The sequence below is a fragment of the Hyperolius riggenbachi genome, chromosome 8 (assembly GCF_040937935.1).
Source record: "Hyperolius riggenbachi isolate aHypRig1 chromosome 8, aHypRig1.pri, whole genome shotgun sequence".
Taxonomy (NCBI): Eukaryota; Metazoa; Chordata; class Amphibia; order Anura; family Hyperoliidae; genus Hyperolius; species Hyperolius riggenbachi.
Window position 1 is genome coordinate 240,611,934 of NC_090653.1, and position 24,712 is coordinate 240,636,645.

Consider the following 24,712-nt stretch of genomic DNA (forward strand, 5'->3'; position numbering starts at 1 on the left):
ACCAATTTCGGGCCGAAAATTGGTCACATCGTCGAATGAATGAATTATTTGCCTGAATATGGCCACCTTAAGTTCAACTGCATTGTTCACCACTCCCTTACAACATTTTTTTCAGGTAGTAGAGTGTGCAGCCTCACCCTTTCCCAGACACTCGTCACTATCTTCCAAGCCGGCAAAAACATCTCTACTATTTTTACATGGAATAAAGTGTTGCAGGTGACATACTGGCAGGGCTGGATTTAACATAAGGCACTGTAGACACTTGTCTACAGGCGCTTGATGATGGCAAGGCGGCTCACTCCCCTCCACATGCGCCTCCCTCCTTCTGTATACAGAGTCTTGATGATAGTGTAAAGGAGAGGTTACTCACCCTGCTCTCCACATTCCACTGACAAGATCTCCCTTCAGTCAGGAGCTCCTCTAGCTACCTAATACTGAGGTTCCTCTAGCTACCTAATACTTTGGGGCACCTGTAGCTACTTAATATTGAGGGTAATTCTGGCTACCTAATACTAAGGGGCACCTGTAGCTACCTATGACAGGCAACAAAAGTAAGGGAGAAGTGACAACTGGCTGGCCAGCCAGCACACTTGTGGGGCAGTTTGGGGTTTGTAGGTTCATGGAGGGCGAAGTCTAAGGTGCCAGGACATCTGTGTCTACACTCTCCTGTGAGGTAAATCCGGGCCTGCATACTGGAGTAGCTGTGCATAGCAAGCCGATGTGCTCATCTATAGCCATGTTCATGGCTAGAAAATAAAGAAGGACCCAGCTCTGAATCAATGTGTACTGTAGGAATAACTAAGAAGCCTCTAGAATATCCAAAAGCTTCCCACTACCAAATTAAAGGAATACTATCAAACTTAACCAATTTCTGTCAGTAGCATAAATCAAAATTGGAACAACAGTCTGTGCGAACACAGCATATCTTTTTGCTGTGCAGTTTACCTTTTTTTTTTATTTATTTACCTTATAGACGGCATCCCCTGACAAACTGACGGCGACAGGTAATGGGGCAGCTCATTATGTGAGAGGGGATTCCTTTTTTACAGTGCGGCATTAGATTATCCTATTTTCATGTTCCCCCACATCAGAGCGCATTATACAGTGCGAGACCCGCCAAAGTAGGCTGCTATGAGGAGCGAGAGACAACCGCTCTCGCTCCTATTCTGCCCAGCCAATCCGCCCCAGGAGACTTCCGTGTGCCGCGCCGCCGCATCGTTAGTTGTTTGTCATTTCTACGCAACGGCAAACATATAAGCTGGAGGAGGGAACGTCATGATCCTTCCCTTCGGCTCCTGCTTCCGATGCTTTCAGGAGCAATGACGCGCCCTCTTCAAGCTTATATGTTTGCCGTTGCGTAGCAATAGCAGCCGACACACGGAAGTCTCCTTCTGGGGCGGATTAGCTGGGCAGAATAGGAGCAAGAGCGGTTGTCTCTCGCTCCTTATAGCGGCCTACTTAGGCGGGTCTCGCACTGTATAATGCACTCTGATGTGGGGGAACATGAAAATAGGATAATCTAATGCCGCACTGTAAAAAAGGAATCCCCTCTCACCTAATGAGCTACCCCATTACCCGTTTAATTTTCAGTTCAGGTTTGCTTTCAACATCTAGGAATGAGTATGGTTGAGGTGACCCACTAGGAAACCTCATAGTGAATAGCTCTCCAATCACAGCACCCTGTAAAGCCTAAAGTGTTGCAATTGGCTGAATAGTGTGAGCTTGGTTATTACTACAACCTATCTGAAACCTACGGTAACTTTTATAGAGGTTGTCATCATTGGAGAACTGTTGAAACATCAACTTCATAGGGAAGTGTTTCTCAAACCTGTCCTCGTGGCTGCCCAACGGTGCATGTTTTGCAGGCAACCTCACATATGCACAGGTTGGGTAATTAGGGCCTTAGCTACATGGAATCCACCTATCTAAGACACGAATTACCCCACCTGTGCATAGGTGAGTCTGCCTGCAAAACATGCACCGTTGGGGAGCCATGAGGACAGGTTTGAGAACAGCTCTCAAATCACAGCACCCTCTACAACTTGAAGCGTTGCAATTGGCTGAATAGAGTGGGTATAGTAATAGTGGCTGAATAGTGTGGCAAAAGTGTGGCAATTTGCTGAATAGTGTGGGTGCAGATAACTTATCTGAAACCTTAAATTTCTAGGCTGCTATCATTGGAGAACAGTTGAAACAGCAACCAATTACGTTACCAGAACTTACCTATAATATTTCCCAGTGGGTTGCCTCAACCATACTAGCGTCAACATCTGTTCATTAAACAGTAAAGGAAAATCTGCCCACAACCTGAAAGGACAGAAGGGTAGTGGCGTCATGTGGGGAAGAGGCAGTTGTCAGGGAGTATGGTCGCATGGGGGGGGGGGGCTGATGGGGGAAGGTCCAGCATGCACTTTAGTACATCGGGTCTCCATGGGTCACACCCGTAGAGAGGGATCACGTAGAGCAGTCACTATTATTAGGTAAATATGAGGTTTTCTGTCTTGGTTATATCAGCCCAACACGAAAAGTCCACAGCACCACGTCAGTAATGTATAGCTCTTTTATTTAAAAGAAAGACAAAGAGATAGCCATAACAGCGACAGACGCTGTTTCGGACAAAGTCCTTCCTCAAGCTGTATCAGGCTCTCTCTGAAATACAATCCAAATGCTACTCCTATATATACTAGTCATGACCAATCAGGATGCAGAGAGTACATGGAGGACCTGATGGGGAACTGCACAAAAGCCAGGTAAGCTACACCCACTCCGATCAGAGACCAATCACAATCAGACCTAGTAATTCAAATGTTTCCTTACCTCCTCCTTCCAACTGCCAAATATGGAGAGGACCTGATGGGGAACTGCAGCCACCCCCCAATTTTATACGCTACCGAAAATCCACAAGAACCTACTCCAGCCACCGGGGAGACCCATTGTGGCTGGGGTAGGTTCAATTTTTGTCCGTTTGGCCAAATTTTTGGATAGGTTATTGCAACCTTTTGTTGTATTATTGGATTCATACCTTAAGGATACAACCATGTTCCTTGATAAGTTGAATATGTTGAATGTTGGATCTTCTGTTATCTATTTGGTCACTCTTGATGTAGAAAGCCTCTACACCTCCATCCCACATGATGGGGGTGTAGAGGCTGTGGATTGGTTCCTACTTACCCAATCGGATCTCTCTGAGGGGCAGAGAAAATTTGCTATTGCTTTACTTAAGATTATATTGGAGGAGAACTACTTTGTCTTTGAGGGCGTATACTATCAGCAGTGCAGGGGGACCGCCATGGGATCAAATGTGGCCCCCTCCTACGCAAACCTTTATATGGGCCTCTACGAGGAGGCATTTGTTTATACCCATGAGTATTATCGTAGGCATGTTGTGTGCTGGCTACGATATATCGATGATATATTTTGCGTATGGAGGGGGTCCCAGGAGGCCCTGGCGGTCTTCCTTAATGATCTTCATGAGAGCTGTCCGAGTATTCGGCTGACGGCTCATGTGCACCCTGATCGTGTTGCCTTCTTGGACACTGTGGTAATCCGTTCTGGAATGACATTCCAAACTGACCTATTTGTCAAACCAACTGACCGAAACTCGTTGCTGGAATTTGCCAGCTTTCATCCTATGTCTACCCGTGAACATATTCCGGGTGGCCAGTTGGGTAGAGTGAGGAAGATTGTCTCGGATCCTGCCGTTAGGGAGACCCGTATTGTGGAAATGAGGGAGAAGTTTAGGCGTAGAGGTTATCCTGAATATACCCTAGAGGAATTGCCTTCACGTAGGAAACGTGCTTCTGGGCCAAGACTCCCCTTTGTTTCCCGTTACAATACCTGCAGCAATCAGCTGGGGTCTATTGTGAGGAAACATTGGGGCCTCTTGAAAGAATCTTTTCCTCATATTGAGGAGTTCCGCTATCCGCCCCTTTTTTCGTTTAAGCGGGCCCCTACAGTGAGAGACAAAATTAAATCTAGGCCTGTTATCCCTGCGGTGACTTCTAGAAGGGGCACTTTTCCGTGTTTGGGCTGCCACTTATGCAGCCATTTTGTGAGGGGAGATACGTTCGCGCATCCATCCAGGTGTGAGAGGTTCTCTATACAGGGCCTCTACACCTGTGATTTGTCATATGTTGTATATTTACTTAGATGCCCTTGTGGGTTGGTGTATGTGGGTGAAACCACACAACGGTTGCGCGATCGTATCTCCTCTCACAAATCTGCCATTAGAACACTTAATATGGAACAAGCTGTTTCTCAGCACTTTACTATGTGCCGCCACACGGTCTCGCAATTAAGGGTTCAGGTCATAGATGGGGTTCCCAGAGATTTTAGGGGAGATAGAGCAAAGGATCTCCTCAGGAGGGAAGCTTTCTGGATTAAACGTCTGGGAGCTTTGGGTAACAGTGGACTGAACAGGGACTATGACCTCTCTTTTTGCATCTAGCTCCGTTGTCTTGGATACTTGGTCTAGCGTGGTCGTGGGTGGGGGTTGGGGGATAGTATGCTGGTGATATTTTGTGATCCACAATCTCTTTCTCTTTCAGAGTAATTAGTTGTTGGTTTACATCTAGGGCTTTAATATATGTGATGTGTGTCTCTTTTATGTAGTTGGGGTGCAGAGGTGATATGGGGGAACCTGTATTTTGATCTTTGATAGTTTTAGATAGGCCTAGTTTTCAGCTATTAATTCTTCATGGGTGGACTTATTTTGGCTTATGAATATTAGTATGGCCTTGGTGGTCTTTGATATCCTCAATTGTCATGCCATTACCATTTTTTACACAGTGCGTTTTTTACCCATATACCTGGTGTTTATGCCTTCTTGTATTTTTCTATTTCCCAGTTTTTGGGATGTATGCGGATATTTTTATGCATGCGCAGACACATGTACCCATGTAGTCATGCGGATTTCATTACGCATGTACCTACGTTTACGCATGTGTCCATGCGTACGTCATGAGGTCATCATGACGTTCCAGGAAGTGTTTTGGCATGACATACGGGGAGTGAGCTGCAGTTCCCCATCAGGTCCTCTCCATATTTGGCAGTTGGAAGGAGGAGGTAAGGAAACATTTGAATTACTAGGTCTGATTGTGATTGGTCTCTGATCGGAGTGGGTGTAGCTTACCTGGCTTTTGTGCAGTTCCCCATCAGGTCCTCCATGTACTCTCTGCATCCTGCTTGGTCATGACTAGTATATATAGGAGTAGCATTTGGATTGTATTTCAGAGAGAGCCTGATACAGCTTGAGGAAAGACTTTGTCCGAAACAGCGTCTGTCGCTGTTATGGCTATTTCTTTGTCTTTCTTTTAAATAAAAGAGCTATACTTTACTGACGTGGTGCTGTGGACTTTTCGTGTTGGACTTTGCTGACCCTCTGAGGGCTATTGGGTCTTTCCACTCTAGCACACGTCTGTCCCCATTTGGGTGCTGGTCTACCCAGTTTCTTTGGTTATATCAGCTTGATTTACAAAACCCTGGTTAGATTACTGTGTGCTGCAATTTTACCAGTATTTCAACCCAGTAATGTAATTCACGTTGTGCACATTGTTATTATTATTATTATTTATTGTATTTATAAAGCGCCAACATATTACGCAGCGCTGGACATTAGTTTACGTTACAGACAATATTTAGTGGTGACATGCAGCAAAATGACAATACAGGAATACAAGAAAGACCAGATCATGCAGCACAGTATGAGTACAAGGTAATGCTTAGTTACTGGATGGAGCATGGAGATTAGGCAAGTTACGGTAGGTTCACTCAGATGCATAGCATGGGTGCACAGTAATGGAGGCGCATGATCAGGTAGGACACAAAAGGAGGAGGACCCTGCCCAAAGGCTTACAATCTAGAGCGAAAGGTAAGGACACGAAAGGTAGGGGACCAGAGTTCAGCTGTGGGTTTAGAGCACTTGTGAGGGGTAGTAGGCCAGAGTGAAAAGGTGAGTTTTGAGGGCCTTCTTGAAGATGTTGAAGGAGGGGGCTGCCCTAATGGGTGGAGGTAGGGAGTTCCATAGTGTTGGAGCAGCTCTTGAGAAGTCTTGGAGGCGTGCATGGGACTGGGTGATGCGGGGTCGGTTAGGCGAAGTTCATTGGAAGAGCGGAATGAGCGGCTAGGTGTGTACCTCTGAGTAAGATCGGAAATGTAGGTTGGACAGGTTTTGTGGACAGATTTGTAGGTCAGACACAGTATCTTGAATCTGATTCTGGACTGGATAGGAAGCCAGTGGAGGGATTCAAGCAGGGGATCCGCCGTGGTGGAGCGATGGGAGCAGTGGATAATTCTGGCTGCCGCATTCATGATGGACTGCAGTAGGGCTGTTCGGGTCATAGGGAGACCAGACAGAAGGGCATTGCAGTAGTCAAGGCGGGAAATTATGAGGGCATGGATGAGAAGTTTGGTGGTGGCAGAGGTCAGGAAAGGGCGAATCTTACAGATGTTACGAAGGTGGAAGTTGCAGAGCTTTGTGAGGTTTTGGATGTGGGGAGTGAAGGAGAGTGCAGAGTCCAGGGGGACACCCAGACAGTGGGCTTGAGAGGTAGGGCGAATGGTAGTGTGGTTAACAGTGACATGCACATCTGGGAGGTTCATGGATGGCCGGGGTGGGAAGATCATAAATTCCGTTTTGTCTAGATTTAGTTTCAGGAACCTAGCTGACATCCAGGAGGAGATGGCTGATAGACAGGAGGAGACCTTGTCCATGGTAGTGGTGGATATGTCCGGGGTGTGGAGGTAGATCTGGGTGTCATCTGCATACAGATGATAGTTAAGACCCATGGAGGAGATAACCTTGCCAATGGAGGATGTGTATAGGGTGAACAGTAGGGGGCCAAGGACCGAGCCTTGGGGGACTCCGACCGAGAGGTGGTTGGGGTGGACGAGGACTCATTGAAGGCGGTCGTTAAGGAGGGTTTGGAGAGGTAGGATGAAAGCCAGGTCAGGGCGAGATCGTGAATGCCCATGGAGGGACTGGAGGAGTAGGGGATGATCTACTGTGTCAAAAGCTGCTGAAAGGTCAAGGAGGAGGAGAATGGAATATTTACCTTTAGCTTTAGCTAAGGCAAGGTCATTGACCACTTTGGTGAGAGCAGTTTCAGTTGAGTGGGCAGGCCGAAATCCAGATTGCAGTGGGTCTATGTAATGGATTGCGGAGACACCGCCGCACGGACTGACAGCGGGGCGGCTGAATCCGCGTTCAGGCCGGCGGTTTCTCCGCAGCGGCATGCGTCTGGTTTGTCTGAGCCTAGTAGTGCACACAGATGGAGAGCTATGCGCGCGCGCGCTGACAGACAGGCCCTTTATGCCAGTAGGAGAGGGATCAGCTGATCAGGACAATCAGCTGACCCCAGCGCAGCAGGCGATTGGTTGAATGGGACTGGGTGGCGCTGAGAAGCGCTCTGCTATATATACTTCTCGGCTGTCAGTGGCTTGTTGTCTGCCGTTGCGAATGCTTATGTGTTAGCACTCAGACCATAGTCAGATCCGTCAGTGTGTTAGAACCAGGTGGACCTGGGTATTCACACTTAGCCAGATTACTGTGTATTACTGTGTTATACTTTAGACCAGTCCCAGGGTGTCGAGACCACGGACCTCACACCCAAGACTAGGGAAACTGTGTTATCACTGTGTTATACTTTAGACCAGTCCCAGGGTGTCGAGACCACGGACCTCACACCCAAGACTAGGGAAACTGTATTATTACTGTGTTATACTTTAGACCAGTCCCAGGGTGTCGAGACCACGGACCTCACACCCAAGACTAGGGATATTGTGTTGTGCTTAGATCAGTCCCTGAGTGTTGAGACCACGGACCTCACACTTTAGACCAGGCCTCTGTTTGATATCTGTTATGACCTATTGCTCCTGCTCTCTGATTCGGTACCTTTGCTCATCTGATTACCTGTTGCCAACCCTGCCTGTCCCTGGTTGCCGAATCAGCCTTCTGTCTCTGTACTTTACTGTACTGCTCGTGTGTTGCCGACCCAGCCTGACCGACCCTTCTACCTGTGACACCCCCCAGTGGGGTGTCCAGTATCTGCAGGGACTCCCTGTTTCTCAGAGGAACCTCTCTGCAATCCAGTCAGGGACTCAATCTCACAGGAGTCCTTTGACAGTAGAGTCTGATTCCCAACAGTTCAGGGAATCATTGACTCTCGGTGTACTCCAAGCCTATCAGGAGATACTCATTATACTGTCTGGAGTCACCTGCTCCTCAGGTGGTCCAGACTCACATACTGTTGCACCAAACACTTACATTATCAGGTGTCCAGAGGTTAGTTATACTTGTATTATTGGTGATTCTGCAGATCATCAATAATCAGGTATAAATCGGTATTCTTGGTGATACTGCAGATCACCAATAATCAGATTCTCTCTGTGTGCTGACACCGATCGTTACAGAACGGCAGACCTGAAAAACAAAATGGACGCACTTAGCAGCCATCTTGATACACTCACCACCTCGGTGGAAAATTTCATCAGAGTGCTGGACGGTCAGCAGGCCCAGATCTCTGCTTTATCTGGGTCCTTACAGGTCCTTCAGACAGCTGTAAATTCAGTGCGATCTCCTCCAGTTACAGACTTACGCATGTCTGTACCCGAAAGGTTTTCTGGTCATAGATCTGACTTTCAGAATTTTAAGAACCGTATAATGTCGTATTTTGAACTGAGACCTAATTTGTCAGGAACCGAGGCACAGAGAATTATGTTTATTAAGACCCTGCTGCCAGGAGATGCTCAAACTTGGGCATACAGCCTACAGACAGGGCATGAGGCACTCACATCAGTAGAGGCATTTTTTACGTCCATGGCCATAATTTATGACGATCCGGACATTGCCTCTACTGCTTAGTGAAAGTTAAAGACCTTGCGTCAAGGCAAGGATCCAGTAGAAGTCTATGCAGCTGAATTCAGAAAGTGGTCTACGTCAGCTAGGTGGGGGGCTTTTGCACTGTTAGATTGTTTTTTATCAGGTTGATCGCCGTTTACGGTATCAGAAGCAAACCCGTGGTGGGAACGCGGTCAGATATGTCTCTTACGCCTCTCCTCCACCCGTCTCACCTCCGCCAGAACCAATGCAAATTGGTCAGTCCAAGTTGACACGGATGGAGAGGAATCGCAGGAAAACAGAACAGCTCTGTTTACACTGTGCAGAGGAGGGTCATAGAGTGCAGTATTGCCCCAAGAAGTCGGGAAACGCTGCCGCCTAGGTTTAGTCAGAGGTAATACCATAGGCGCGCAGTCTTTACCTCTAGACAACAATCGTTTGCTCCTACCATGTTCTGTTACATGGGAGGGTCAGTCTGTTACCACTGAAGCTTTCGTTGACAAAAAAATTGGGAATTCCTATACTCTCATTGGACCAACCAATTTTGGTCACTGCTGTAGATGACTCTCCTCTGCAAACTAGACATCCTCTGTCCCGTACTCCGAATTTGAAGTTCAGTGTTGGGGTACTGCATGAGGAGAATCTGCAATTTCTGGTCTTGCATATGGCAACATCCACCATTATCCTTGGCATGCCCTGGTTACAACTTCACTCCCCTCAGATAGACTGGGTTTCAGGTCAGCTAACGAGCTGGTCGTCCCATTGTTATCATCACTGCTTAGTTAAAGTAACCATGGGTAATACCAACATTCAGGTTGAAGGTGTGCCAAAACAATACGCAGAGTTTGCTGACGTCTTCTGTCCCAAGTCGGCAGATAAACTTCCCCCCCCACCATATCTTCGATTGTCCCATTGATTTGAGATCTGGTTGTATGCCCCCCAGGGGTCATCTCTATAATCTGTCTGGGCCTGAGAAACTAGCTATGCAGGAATACATCAGAGAAAACTTGGCTAAAGGGTTCATCCGTCCCTCCCGGTCACCAGCAGGGGCAGGATTCTTTTTTGTAAAGAAAAAAGATGGAGGTCTTCGCCCTTGCATAGATTATAGAGGCCTAAATAAGATCACGGTGAAAAATCGCTACCCTTTACCTTTAATTGACAATTTGTTCACGCAGGTGACCAACGCCAAGATTTTCTCAAAACTAAATCTGAGAGGTGCATACAATCTGGTGCGTATTAGAGATGGTGACGAATGGAAGACAGCCTTTAACACGCCCGACGGGCATTACGAGTACCTGGTGATGCCCTTCGGGTTGTGTAACGCTCCGGCTGGCTTCCAGGAGTTAATTAACGAGGTATTCAGGGAGGTGTTGGGGAAGTTCATTTTAGTCTATCTGGACGACATACTGATCTTTTCGTCCAATCTTTCTGAACACCGCAGGCATGTTAAGTTTGTGCTAGAAAAGTTAAGACAGAATCAGCTTTATGCCAAATTGGAGAAATGCCTCTTCGAAGTAACCTCGGTTGCCTTCTTGGGGTACATTATCTCCACCTCTGGCCTCTCAATGGACCCAGGGAAGGTTTCCTGCTGTCCTGGAGTGGCCTCAGCCTGTTGGACTGAAGGCGCTCTAGAGATATTTGGGCTTCGCCAACTACTACAGAAGGTTCATAAAGGGGTACTCTACCATCAACTCGCCCCTCACCAGTCTCACAAAAAAAGGGGCTGATACTCATCACTGGTCACCAGAGGCTCATGCGGCTTTTTCCACACTAAAGAAACTGTTCTGTTCCGCACCCATATTGAGACATGTCGATGTCACCTTTCCATTTATTGTGGAGGTTGATGCTTAAGAGGTGGGGGTAGGAGCTGTGTTGTCTCAGAGGTCAGGCTTGCAGGGTAAACTCCACCCATGTGCCTACTTTTCTCGTAGATTTTCGCCCGCAGAGAAAAACTACGACATAGGCAACCGGGAGGAGGGTGCAGAACACACTATCACAGTTTATACAGATCATAAGAATCTGGAGTACATAGAAGGTGCTAAGAGACTTAGCCCTCGCAAGGTCCGGTGGTCCCTGTTCTTCGCTATATTCAGGTTTGTAATTACATATACCCCTGGTAGTAAAAACATCAAAGCCGATGCCTTATCCAGGTGTTTTGAACCTGAAACAGTACAGCCCTCAGCCCCTGAGACCATTCTACCTCAGAAGGTAGTCCTGGCAGTCACTGAGACCTGGAGCGATTGGACAGTCACTCTGAGTCCTTACCAACAGGATGCTCCAGAGGGGAAGCTAGATGGCGTTATGATTGTACCACTGCCTTTCCGTTTACAACTCTTGCAGATGTTTCATTCCCATAAGAATGCTGGTCATCCCGGGGCCACTAGAACTCAGGATTTACTGGCCAGATGTGCGTGGTGGCCTACATTGGCGACAGATTGTAAAGAGTTTGTAAGAGAGTGTGCAGTGTGTGCAAGAAGTAAACCCTCTCGTCAAGCCCCTGTTGGCACCTTACAGCCCTTGCCAGTTCCAAGTGAACCATGGACCCATGTCTCCATGGATTTTGTGGGTGAGCTCCCTCGGCCTGAGGGCAAGACGGTCATTTGGGTGGTAGTGAACAGATTCAGTAAGATAGCTCATTTTGTTCCTTTGAAAGGACTCCCCTCGATCCAGGAATTGGCTGATCTCTTCATCCAGCACATTTTCCGGCTGCATGGCATCCCGGAGAACGTAGTGTCAGATCAGGGAGTCCAATTTGTTTCAAAGTTTTGGAGAGCCTTCTGCCATCAGTTGGACATGGATCTGGCATTTTCTGTAATGGATTGCGGAGACACCGCTGCGCGGACTGACAGCGGGGCGGCTGAATCCGCGTTCAGGCCGGCGGTTTCTCCGCAGCGGCATGCGTCTGGTTTGTCTGAGCCTAGTAGTGCACACAGATGGAGAGCTACACGCGCGCGCGCGCTGACAGACAGGCCCTTTATGCCAGTAGGAGAGGGATCAGCTGATCAGGAAGATCAGCTGATCCCAGCGCAGCAGGCGATTGGTTGAATGGGACTGGGTGGCGCTGAGAAGAGCTCTGCTATATATACTTCTCGGCTGTCAGTGGCTGGTTGTCTGCCGTTGCGAATGCTTATGTGTTAGCACTCAGACCATAGTCAGATCCGTCAGTGTGTTAGAACCAGGTGGACCTGGGTATTCATACTGTGTATTACTGTGTTATACTTTAGACCAGTCCCAGGGTGTCGAGACCACGGACCTCACACCCAAGACTAGGGAAACTGTGTTATCACTGTGTTATACTTTAGACCAGTCCCAGGGTGTCGAGACCACGGACCTCACACCCAAGACTAGGGAAACTGTGTTATTACTGTGTTATACTTTAGACCAGTCCCAGGGTGTCAAGACCACGGACCTCACACCCAAGACTAGGGATATTGTGTTGTGCTTAGATCAGTCCCTGAGTGTTGAGACCACGGACCTCACACTTTAGACTAGGCCTCTGTTTGATATCTGTTATGACCTATTGCTCCCTTGACTCTGCTCCTGCTCTCTGATTCGGTACCTTTGCTCATCTGATTACCTGTTGCCAACCCTGCCTGTCCCTGGTTGCCGAATCAGCCTTCTGTCTCTGTACTTTATCTGCTTGTGTGTTGCCGACCCAACCTGACCGACCCTTCTACCTGTGACACCCCCCAGTGGGGTGTCCAGTATCTGCAGGGACTCCCTGTTTCTCAGAGGGACCGTGTGGGAGATGTGCCTACACGGGGCGTCCCTGTTAAACGACGCAATTCACGATTGCGTCCAACCGAAGCCTCCCACCTGAATGCTAATCTATGTAATTCCTGCTAGGTATGGTACAGCAGGCAAAGGGTGTATGACAGTGCACCTGATTGGCTGACAAGCGTCTGCTGGCCAGATAGAGGCAGGATATTGCTCTGACTGGAAGTTAGCAATTGTGTTTGTTGCAGTTGGCATTCAGTTTAGAGGTGGTGGGGTGAGTTCCCTGGAGGTGAGAGGTCTAGGGCTTGCCCGCACTTCCCTCTAGGTGTCGCATGGTGGTTTGGGGGCCCCAGTGAGTGAGAGAGACCTGGGGCCCCTGGGCTGTCATGTGGACCAGTGTTTGTGATTTTAAATTTTATTTTTTGCAGCTTCTACGATGCGGTTGACAGGGGAGTGGTTAGGGAGGGGACCGTGTGGGAGATGTGCCTACACGGGGCGTCCCTGTTAAACGACGCAATTCACGATTGCGTCCAACCGAAGCCTCCCACCTGAATGCTAATCTATGTAATTCCTGCTAGGTATGGTACAGCAGGCAAAGGGTGTATGACAGTGCACCTGATTGGCTGACAAGCGTCTGCTGGCCAGATAGAGGCAGGATATTGCTCTGACTGGAAGTTAGCAATTATGTTTGTTGCAGTTGGCATTCAGTTTAGAGGTGGTGGGGTGAGTTCCCTGGAGGTGAGAGGTCCAGGGCTTGCCCGCACTTCCCTCTAGGTGTCGCATGGTGGTTTGGGGGCCCCAGTGAGTGAGAGAGACCTGGGGCCCCTGGGCTGTCATGTGGACCAGTGTTTGTGATTTTAAATTTTATTTTTTGCAGCTTCTACGATGCGGTTGACAGGTGAGTGGTTAGGGAGGGGACCGTGTGGGAGATGTGCCTACACGGGGCGTCCCTGTTAAACGACGCAATTCACGATTGCGTCCAACCGAAGCCTCCCACCTGAATGCTAATCTATGTAAATCCTGCTAGGTATGGTACAGCAGGCAAAGGGTGTATGACAGTGCACCTGATTGGCTGACAAGCGTCTGCTGGCCAGATAGAGGCAGGATATTGCTCTGACTGGAAGTTAGCAATTGTGTTTGTTGCAGTTGGCATTCAGTTTAGAGGTGGTGGGGTGAGTTCCCTGGAGGTGAGAGGTCCAGGGCTTGCCCGCACTTCCCTCTAGGTGTCGCATGGTGGTTTGGGGGCCCCAGTGAGTGAGAGAGACCTGGGGCCCCTGGGCTGTCATGTGGACCAGTGTTTGTGATTTTAAATTTTATTTTTTGCAGCTTCTACGATGCGGTTGACAGGTGAGTGGTTAGGGAGGGGACCGTGTGGGAGATGTGCCTACACGGGGCGTCCCTGTTAAACGACGCAATTCACGATTGTGTCCAACCGAAGCCTCCCACCTGAATGCTAATCTATGTAATTCCTGCTAGGTATGGTACAGCAGGCAAAGGGTGTATGACAGTGCACCTGATTGGCTGACAAGCGTCTGCTGGCCAGATAGAGGCAGGATATTGCTCTGACTGGAAGTTAGCAATTGTGTTTGTTGCAGTTGGCATTCAGTTTAGAGGTGGTGGGGTGAGTTCCCTGGAGGTGAGAGGTCCAGGGCTTGCCCGCACTTCCCTCTAGGTGTCGCATGGTGGTTTGGGGGCCAGAAGTGAGTGAGAGAGACCTGGGGCCCCTGGGCTGTCATGTGGACCAGTGTTTGTGATTTTAAATTTTATTTTTTGCAGCTTCTACGATGCGGTTGACAGGTGAGTGGTTAGGGAGGGGACCGTGTGGGAGATGTGCCTACACGGGGCGTCCCTGTTAAACGACGCAATTCACAATTGCGTCCAACCGAAGCCTCCCACCTGAATGCTAATCTATGTAATTCCTGCTAGGTATGGTACAGCAGGCAAAGGGTGTATGACAGTGCACCTGATTGGCTGACAAGCGTCTGCTGGCCAGATAGAGGCAGGATATTGCTCTGACTGGAAGTTAGCAATTGTGTTTGTTGCAGTTGGCATTCAGTTTAGAGGTGGTGGGGTGAGTTCCCTGGAGGTGAGAGGTCCAGGGCTTGCCCGCACTTCCCTCTAGGTGTCGCATGGTGGTTTGGGGGCCCCAGTGAGTGAGAGAGACCTGGGGCCCCTGGGCTGTCATGTGGACCAGTGTTTGTGATTTTAAATTTTATTTTTTGCAGCTTCTACGATGCGGTTGACAGGTGAGTGGTTAGGGAGGGGACCGTGTGGGAGATGTGCCTACACGGGGCGTCCCTGTTAAACGACGCAATTCACGATTGCGTCCAACCGAAGCCTCCCACCTGAATGCTAATCTATGTAATTCCTGCTAGGTATGGTACAGCAGGCAAAGGGTGTATGACAGTGCACCTGATTGGCTGACAAGCGTCTGCTGGCCAGATAGAGGCAGGATATTGCTCTGACTGGAAGTTAGCAATTGTGTTTGTTGCAGTTGGCATTCAGTTTAGAGGTGGTGGGGTGAGTTCCCTGGAGGTGAGAGGTCCAGGGCTTGCCCGCACTTCCCTCTAGGTGTCGCATGGTGGTTTGGGGGCCCCAGTGAGTGAGAGAGACCTGGGGCCCCTGGGCTGTCATGTGGACCAGTGTTTGTGATTTTAAATTTTATTTTTTGCAGCTTCTACGATGCGGTTGACAGGTGAGTGGTTAGGGAGGGGACCGTGTGGGAGATGTGCCTACACGGGGCGTCCCTGTTAAACGACGCAATTCACAATTGCGTCCAACCGAAGCCTTCCACCTGAATGCTAATCTATGTAATTCCTGCTAGGTATGGTACAGCAGGCAAAGGGTGTATGACAGTGCACCTGATTGGCTGACAAGCGTCTGCTGGCCAGATAGAGGCAGGATATTGCTCTGACTGGAAGTTAGCAATTGTGTTTGTTGCAGTTGGGACTCTCTGTTTCTCAGAGGGACCTCTCTGCAATCCAGTCAGGAACTCAATCTCACAGGAGTCCTTTGACTGCAGTAGAGTCTGATTCCCAACAGTTCAGGGAATCATTGACTCTCGGTGTACTCCAAGCCTATCAGGAGATACTCATTATACTGTCTGGAGTCACCTGCTCCTCAGGTGGTCCAGACTCACATACTGTTGCACCAAACGCTTACATTATCAGGTGTCCAGAGGTTAGTTATACTTGTATTATTGGTGATTCTGCAGATCATCAATAATCAGGTATAAATCTGTATTCTTGGTGATACTGCAGATCACCAATAATCAGATTCTCTCTGTGTGCTGACACCGATCGTTACAGTCTAGCAGTGAGTTGGCATTGAGGTTCTGGGTCAGGCGTTTGTGAACCAGACGCTCAAGGAGTTTTGAGGCAAAGAGGAGGAGGGAGATAGGGCGGTAGTTGGAGGGTAGCGTGAGGTCGAGGAAGGGTTTCTTGAGCAGGGGTAGTACAGTGGCCTGCTTGAAGTCTGAGGGGAAGGTGCCTGTGGATAGGGAGAGGTTGAACAGGGTAGTGAGGACTTGGGCCAATTCCGTGAAGTGAGGCTGGAGTAAATCAGAAGGGATGGGGTCAAGGGGGGAAGTAGTGGTATGGGAAGTCTGCAGTAGGTGGTTGACTTTCTTGGTGGTAGTAGGAGTGAAGGATGTGAGGGGAGGATAGGGTGGAGGAGGAGCTGGTTGGGAGGGGATGAGAGGTGAAGATTGGAGATTTCCTGACGGATGGAGAACATTTTGTTCGTGAAGTGGGTGGCTAAATCTGTGGCAGAAAGGGAGGAAATGGAGGGTGGGGTGTGGGTTTAAGCATAGAGTTGAAAGTGGCAAAAAGACGCCGGGGGTTGGAAGCTTGTGCTCCGATGAGCTTGGTAAAGTATTCCTGCTTCGCATGAGCAAGGGCAGTGTGGAACTGCAGCAGGTTAGTCTTGTACTGTAGGAAATCCTGGTTAAGTCTAGTTTTCCTCCATTTCTGTTCAGTGGCGCGCGTTTTCCTCTGGAGGTTGCAAGTATGGGTAGTGCGCCAGGGCTGGGGGTTAGGGGGTCAGTTGCGGCGAAATATTGGTGGAGCAGCTTTCTCTAGGGCTGATGAGAGAGTTTGGCGATACTGAGCTGCAGCAAGATTAGGACAGTTTAGGGTGGGGAGAGTGGAGGAGAGGGCATGGAAGGGGTCAGCAAGGATGCTAGGGTTGAGCTTGCGTAGGTCTCGCTGCCATCGACCAGGTGGGTGGGCGGGTAGTTTGGAGGTGCCTTCCGTGAGGAGGTTGAAGATGAGAAGGTGATTTTCTGAGGGTGGAAAGGGTGCGATGTCAAGGTCTGCAATGGTGGTGGATTTAGTGAATATAAGGTCGAGAGTGTGACCTGCAGTGTGAGTGGGGGTGTTGGTGTGTTGTACTAATCCAAGTGAGTTGGCAATGGTGAGTAGCCGGGTCACAGCGGAGTTCTGGGCTTCATCGATGGGAATATTGAAATCCCCAAGGATGATGCTGGGGAGGTCAGAGGAGAGGATGTGAGGGAGCCAGGAGGCAAGGTCATCAAGAAATTGTGGGGTGGAGCCCGGTGGGCTGTATAAGACCGCAACAATGGCAGGGAGGGGGTGGTAGAGGCGGATGGTGTGGGCCTCGAATGATGTGAATTGTAGGGAGGTAGGTGGGATGAGGACACGGAAGGTGCAGGATGGGGAGAGGAGCAGACCCACCCCTCCCCTATTCCTGTTGTCTGGTCTGGGGGTGTGACTGAGGTGAAGCCCACCATAGGAGAGGGCAGCCTCTGCGGCAGAGTCAGAGGGTGTAAGCCATGTCTCAGTGAGTGCGAGGATGGTGAGGGATTTGGAGAGGAAGAGGTCATGGACTGCTGTAAGTTTATTGCGGACATAGCACCAGGGCCGGATTTAGGCCTAGGCCACCTAGGTCATGGCCTAGGGCACCACAGGAGGAGGGGCACCAAAGCAGCAGGCTAAACTGGTGGAGCATTTGCAAGCTTGCAAATGCAGCAATGCAGGTAGATCAGGCTAGCTCCTGACCGCGGTACTCTGCTGCTAGCCGCCTGTGCAGCATCCACCTTGCTCTCTGTGCACGTTTGCATTGTGGCCGATGGCTATGGACTTGGGCAGCATTGGAGACGGAAAGGAAGAGGAAGCTTCTGCACTGGAAACGAGCTAGGAAATGAGTGACACTGATGGCTGCTGCAGTGAAGGCGAGCTGGCTACCTATACTAGAAGGAAGGGGTCATCTGGCTACCTATACTGGAGGGGTCATCAGGCTACCTATATTAGAGGGAATGGGGGAGGGGACATCTCGCTACCTATACTAAAGGGGGGCGGCTAGTGACAGTGGCCTAGGGCGGTAAAGAATACAAATCCGGCCCTGCATAGCACATAGCACAACTGACAGTTTGTACACAAGGTAGTCGGATAATGTGCATTATGCAAATAACACGTTGATCTATGGGTCAACACACTTAATGGTTTCCTTTTAGGAAGTTGAAGAATGTGAAACACTAACTAGTCCTGCACTGAATCGTAAAACTGCAACAAAGCCTATTTGAAGAGCTCATTAATTATTGCAGTTTGTACTGAAGCTCAGCATGCAGTGTCATCATGGGATTCCAGTAATTGCTGACTTCTTGGCAACAAAGGAAGGAAGAGACAGACAGAAAGGAGAACATGCTCATCTTCAGCTGGATTCAGGGACATCAAAGTCCAGTGTGATTAGCGCCGGTCTTCCCTCTTTAGGATATAATTTAGAATAGACAGACCTGTCATTACACAGACGTGTCAGAGCACCTTCTGGAGGCTGTAAGATTGCTGGCTGCCTCCCCACTCCACCTGTATCTGCTGTCACTGTCATCTCACTGCATAGTCCCATCACACACAGCCTTTGAATGAACACGCAGTTTGATCAGTTGCGTTTAAGCTTCAAGTTATGATGAGAACACTAGAGGGGGAGGTTCCGTAACAAAGTGAGAAAAAGGCAGATCATAATAGGAGATCTGCCCACTGGGAACTATAGTAATTTGTATGTGACAAGTGTAGGGTAAATACATTGATCAGCCACAGTATTAAAACCAGTGACAGGTGAATAATATTCTTTATCTCATTACAATGGGTTTGTGTCAAGGTTCTATTGATCTCGGCTCTAGTGACCGATACGGGCAGTCGGAGGGCGTGCAGCCTTTGCGAACACAGGATGGGATGGACTGGACAGGACAGGCTGACAGGGTCTTGATGGATAAGTAGTGGAGCATTGAGCAGGGGACGCTGCCTAAGTACCGGAGTACTGAAAGGGTCAGCCTGGAAGGGACAGCCCGGAGGGAACAGACTGGGCTGTACTGACAGGGTGTCTGGCAACAATGGATCGGACTGGGGTGACTGGAATGACTAACGAGTGATGGGGCAGACAGGCAGACTGGACAGACAGGACAGGCAAACTGACAAGTGACAGGCAGGCTTGGCTGGCAAGACAGGCCAGACAGGCAGGAGGCAGAGGAACAGGTTAGGGATGGCCTGAGTGCACAATGTGGCTGTGTAACTAGATGTAACAGGACTGGAATGGCGACAGGTCTGGGTTTAAATACCCTGACCTTCACACCAGTGCTGTGCCCCCCCCCCCCCCCCCACACACACACACACACCATCCCCGTGATAATTGGAGGGCGCACGCGTGCGAATAGTGAGATGCAGCCATGCTGCCCGAGGATGCCCATCCCAGAAGTCCGCCTGCTCGGCGTCCACCGGCTACCGAGCAGTAGCTGCTGGACTTGCAGACCGGTAAGTAGTCAGTGGTGTTACAGTCGGGTTACGATTGCATTGCATTACAATGGGTTAGGCACCTACTAAACTGTCAATCCTTTAAGTTGATTTTTGTGGAAGCAAAAAAAAAAAGTATCTGAGCAACTCTGACAAGGCCTTGGGACAACTAGGAGACTGTCAGATCATCATCGAATCATGCAGTGGTTAGTACCTAGCAAAAGATGTTGATGACTGGGTCATGGCTTATGGACACATGTGGGGAGAAAAGACTAGCCTGGCTGCTCCTATGCTACAGAAAAGCTACTGTAGTTATCGTAGGCTAATCCATTAATGTGGTACTTTTTATGTATTTTATTTTCAGTTTTTCTTATTTTTCAGATTATTGTAGGTGGCATATTTCTTTTTGCATGTTACATCCAGAAGTCGAAGTCTGGACACTTCAGGATCTGGCGGGCCATTGTGAGAAGTGGAAAGCTGAAGCGGCCAATAAAAGAAAGAGTCCTTCGCTACCTGACAAGCCCCAGCCAGCCATGTCCCAAAGCTGCAGCAGCCAGTGTAAAGCTACATACACACGGGGCACAACTGTCCCCTATTGTACGCAGCCGAGAAACCAAGGCCTGGCGGCGACAGCTATCCACACGTCTCGCCAGAAAGGCAGAGACGCGGCAGAAGCTGTCTCTGAAGGGAGCAACCCCCGGCCGGATGCTCCATTCACTTGCCTTTGTCTCCAGTCATTAGTCCGCACATACACACGCAGTACGCGTGGCGGACTAGCGACAGTTGCGGAGACAGAAGTTGCCGGCGATTGAACTTTTCAATCGCACAGCAATCGCACAGCAACTTCACTATCCGGCGACAGTTCGTGGCGCGTGTCATACGCACGGGGCAACTGTCGCTCAGACATGCGTGTGCCACGTGTTTGTGGCGACAGTTGTGCCCCGTGTGTATGGGCCTTTACAAGCAAGCACAGCCTTAAGTCAACAGAGACACTGAGAGGAGGAGGTGCAGAGTGGAGACCAGAAAGGAACTACAGTGACCTATCTGCTATACCAGCACACTGCTGTGCCAGTTCGCCTTCCCTCCACTTCTCCATGTCTTCTCCTCAATTAGCTAATGGCACCATGTCACTGGCGAGGTCCAGTAGCATAAAGGTTTTATCCATGTCGTCACTAGGCGAGGTCCAGTGGCATAAATGTCGTCACTAGGTGAGGTCCAGTGGCATAAATGTTTTATCCATGTCGTCACTAGGCGAGGTCCAGTGGCATAAAGGTTTTATCCATGTCGTCACTAGGCGAGGTCCAGTGGCATAAAGGTTTTATCCATGTAGTCACTAGGCGAGGTCCAGTGGCATAAAGGTTCATCAAAGAGAAAAGCATTGTAACGGGACCTGTCTGAGCGCGGTTTACACAGTCTTCTTATTGTTTAATGCATGTCAATGTTAACGTTGTGTTATATTGTTTTACCTAATATCTGTATTAAAGTTGTGGCCTTTAAACTCCAATTGGGAGTCACAGTTTTATTTACGTAGATGGTAAGGTTCGTCCCATATGGGCCCTGCCCGGTCAAGGAACTGCAGTGACTTATCTGCTATACCAGCACACTGCTGTGCCAGTTCGCCTTCCCTCCACTCCTCTGTGTCTCCTCCTCTGCACCTGACCTTCTGCCGGTTATTTCTCCAGCTGATATACCCGCAGGGGTTTGGTGCATAACTTAATTCAAACCTGAAGTGAAGATTAACTTGTGAAATTCAAAATTGTATTTATAGACCTAATCCTAAACAGGACTAAAAGGAATCCCACTGTCTTATTGTGATTTTAAAGGATAAAAACTTAGGTTTGAAGTTTTGAAGGCCTCAGGTACACAAAGGCAGTTTTATTTGTATTTTTTTCAGCTCCCATTGATACTATTCTTAAACTACTGATCTTTTCATCTATTTCCTGCATTAAGATCAGGTTTTCCTCATCCACACAGGAGTTTTATGAGTTTTAATTAGTTGTCAGTGATAGCTATGCTACAGTTTGACTGCAGTCCAACTGCAGAGCATTTGTCATGCAGAGCCCTGGATTCTTAACCCTAAAGGTAGCCATACACTGGTCGATTTGCCATTAGATCGACCAACTGACAGATCCCTATCTGATCGAATCTGATCAGAGAGGGATCGTATGGCTGCACCGCATCCCAGCGTACACTGTGTCACTTCGTGACCAGGAAGTTCAAATAGAGCGCCCTCTATTTGAACTTCCTGGTCACTGGAGTGACACAGGAAGTTAATGTACGCTGGGATGGAGCAGGAACAGAGCGGTGCAGCGCGGAGAAGATGCCCGGGAGCCAGCGTCTGGTAATGTATACCTGTATCGGATCGGCCACTGCTAGCGACGCGCTCTCTACCCGCGGGCGATCGACGGACCGATCCGATTTCGGGAGGAAATCGGATCGGCGGGTGCGTTTAGCGCGAACGATTGGCAGCAGATTCGATCCCAGTGATCGAATCTGCTGTCGAATGGCGGCAAATCGGGCCAGTGTATGGCCAGCTTTCAGGTGGGTACACACATCAGATAAAAGTCTTTGGAAAATGAAAGATCACAGACCAATTTTACCCCCTTTCATGTAGTATGAGAGCCATACTCTACACAGTCTATTCTATTGAGCTGAACTCCCCATCAGATAAAAATCTTTGCAAGATGCTGAAAACAAGGATGCTGTTCACATGCAACAGATCAGTTCCTGCAAAAGATCAGTTCCTGCAAAATGCATTCATAGACTATGATATCTGCAGATCTCATACACACCTTGTTTAACGGACATTCATCTGCAGATCAGACAATTATCTGCAGATCTGAAGATCCATCCTGGTGGACTGATCTGCAGATGATTGTCCATTAAACAAGGTGTGTATGAGATCTGCAGATATCAGACTATGAATGCATTTTGCAGGATCTTTTGCAGATACTGATCTTTTGCAGGAACGAATCTTTTGCAGATACTGATCTGTTGAATGTCTACAGCATCTTTGTGTGCAGCATCTTGCAAAGATTTTTATCTGATGGGGAGTTCAGCTCAATGGACTAGACTGTGTAGAGTATGGCTCTCATACTACATGGAAGGGTGTAAAATTGGTCTGTGATCTTTCATTTTCCAAAGACTTTTATCTGATGTGTGTACCCACCTTTAGGCTAAGTTTTCATTAGTGTAATTCCTTTCCATTTCCTCACATGCAAACACAATGCGATATTGCAGCCCACTGAAATCAACAAGCTGCATGCAAATTGGTGCGTAAGGAAAAAAAAAACGGAGGATCGGCAGCATTTTTCCCATTAGGCATGTGAATCCCCATAGCCATGCATGGCACAGCTAGAGGGATTCACATTAACACAGGTGCCAGCGTGTGTCTCAGGATGCCCTGGGTCTGTACAGGCTAGCAACACGTTCTATTGGTATATAGGGGGGAGGAGGGCCAACAGAGCAGCACATAGCAGGCAGGGTAAGTAGAGCAATGCCCTTGGCCTGCATTGGCCAAGTCAATCCACTAGGTGAACCGAACACTGCTGCATCAAGGGGGATCGGGGGCCACTGTACACAAGCAGGATTCTTGGCAGAGGCGGCCCGCGACCACTCACTTTGGCCGAGAACCATCTAAATTACAAGGTTTTAGAACTCTAATGGTTTTGATAAGAACAATCACCGTTACTTTCAATGGGTTATTTTGATGAAAAGTCACTGAAATCACATGAAGTCAAATGTATTGTATTATAGTTTCTATTTTTTTTTATAGCAGGGAAATCAATCGACTTCTCAGTAAAACTGTAGAATAACACATACGAAATACCAGGGTGAATATCCTCTTTGATTCATTGCAAGTCCCAATTGCTTTTTATCCAAGTAAATGGAAAGTAAATGGATGAACATGTAAAAAATTTGAAAGCATCATTTTCTGACCTTCGCTGACTGCCTCAGCCTCCTTGGCTGACGCTCATTTGCCATCCCCCTCCCCTCTTTTGTTCCTTGTGTCCCCACCCCACATTTCTACCCCACGCTTTACATGAAGGTCGATTTTACACCTGGCCATAGCGTTGCGATGCTCTGCCCCCCATTACATGGCCAAAAACTACATTCATATTACCCTGCGGCAGAGTGCGCTGACAGAGTCACATGCATAGCCCCGCCCCCTTGCATGCCCCTTGCACGGTGATGAACTCCCAGCTGGACAAGAAGTACGTCACTGGGTTTTCTAATCATAATGACATAGTTCCGTGCATGCACGCCGCACCGCCACCGCCAACAAGCTTACATTTTCTGCGCTGCCCATTGACTTACATACATTCCAACGCTGCTGCAGAAGTCCGACGGCAAGGAACTAATAATTTTGCGATAGCTTAGCAGGGAATCAGTCACTTCCGATACACCAGCCGTCAGACTCGCCCCCACCTTTAATTCCTTCAAACAAGCTCTCAAGACTCACCTCTTCACGCTCGCATACCCCCCTACACCAGCACCATAATATGTTCTGTTAGACCTCCTCTCAAAAGACGCACCTATTGTCTCCACCCCACCCTTTAGATTGTAAGCCTCCGGCAGGGCCCTCCTCCCTAACGTATCCAGCTTGATTATGCAATCTTACTCGCAACCACCCCTCTTGTAGACTCGAACAGTCTCTATTTTGACCTATGACACTGTATTGTTATCAAATCATTTGCATGATCTTGTTTTGTTGTGAGTTTCCGTATGTTCTACCTGTATGTTAACCCATTTATCTATTGTGCAGCGCTGCGTAAGATGTTGGCGCTTTATAAATACAATAAATAATAATAATAATAATGTGACGGGGTAAGAATGCTAGGCCCCATAGACTTTCATTGCTGTTGTGTTACCGTGTATGCAGAAGAGTAATGTAACGCAATGAAACCAGCATAGTGTAAAAGAGGCCTAAAAAAACTGAAGCAAAAAAAATAAAAAAAAAAGTCACATACCCCCATATGGAGAGGGAAGGCTCTGGATCATAGAGCATTCTCTCACAGCGTCCTTATTCCTGAGCTGTCACTCCCGTTGCATCTATTCAACTAACTGGTCAAATATGCCTTCAGGGATCTTAAAGAGAACCAGAGAGGATAAAAGAAAAGCTTTTATATATACCTGGGGCTTCCTCCAGCCCCATACGCACGGATCGCTCCCACGCCGCCGTCCTCCGCTGCCTGGATCCGCCGGTACTGGGTCCCGTCATTACCGCCAGTCGGCCGCGGCCAATTCTCCGCATCACAGGGGCTTCCTCCATACACTTACGGCTGCCTACTGCGCAGCCGCATGCGTAAGGGTATGGAGGGAGCCCCTGTGATGTGGACAATTGGCCGCGTCCGCCGGAAGTGACGGGACCCGGTAGCGGCGGCAGAGGAAGCAGAGGATGGCGGCGTGGGAGCGA

At 48.8% G+C, this 24,712-nt stretch overlaps 1 protein-coding gene across 2 annotated transcripts in view; it reads right to left on the reverse strand.

Annotated features, from left to right (window-relative positions):
- The window catches only part of COL27A1 (collagen type XXVII alpha 1 chain), a 728,465-nt gene that overhangs the window by 550,048 nt on the left and 153,705 nt on the right, over positions 1-24,712 (reverse strand). The gene's annotated exons all lie outside the window — the stretch shown is intronic.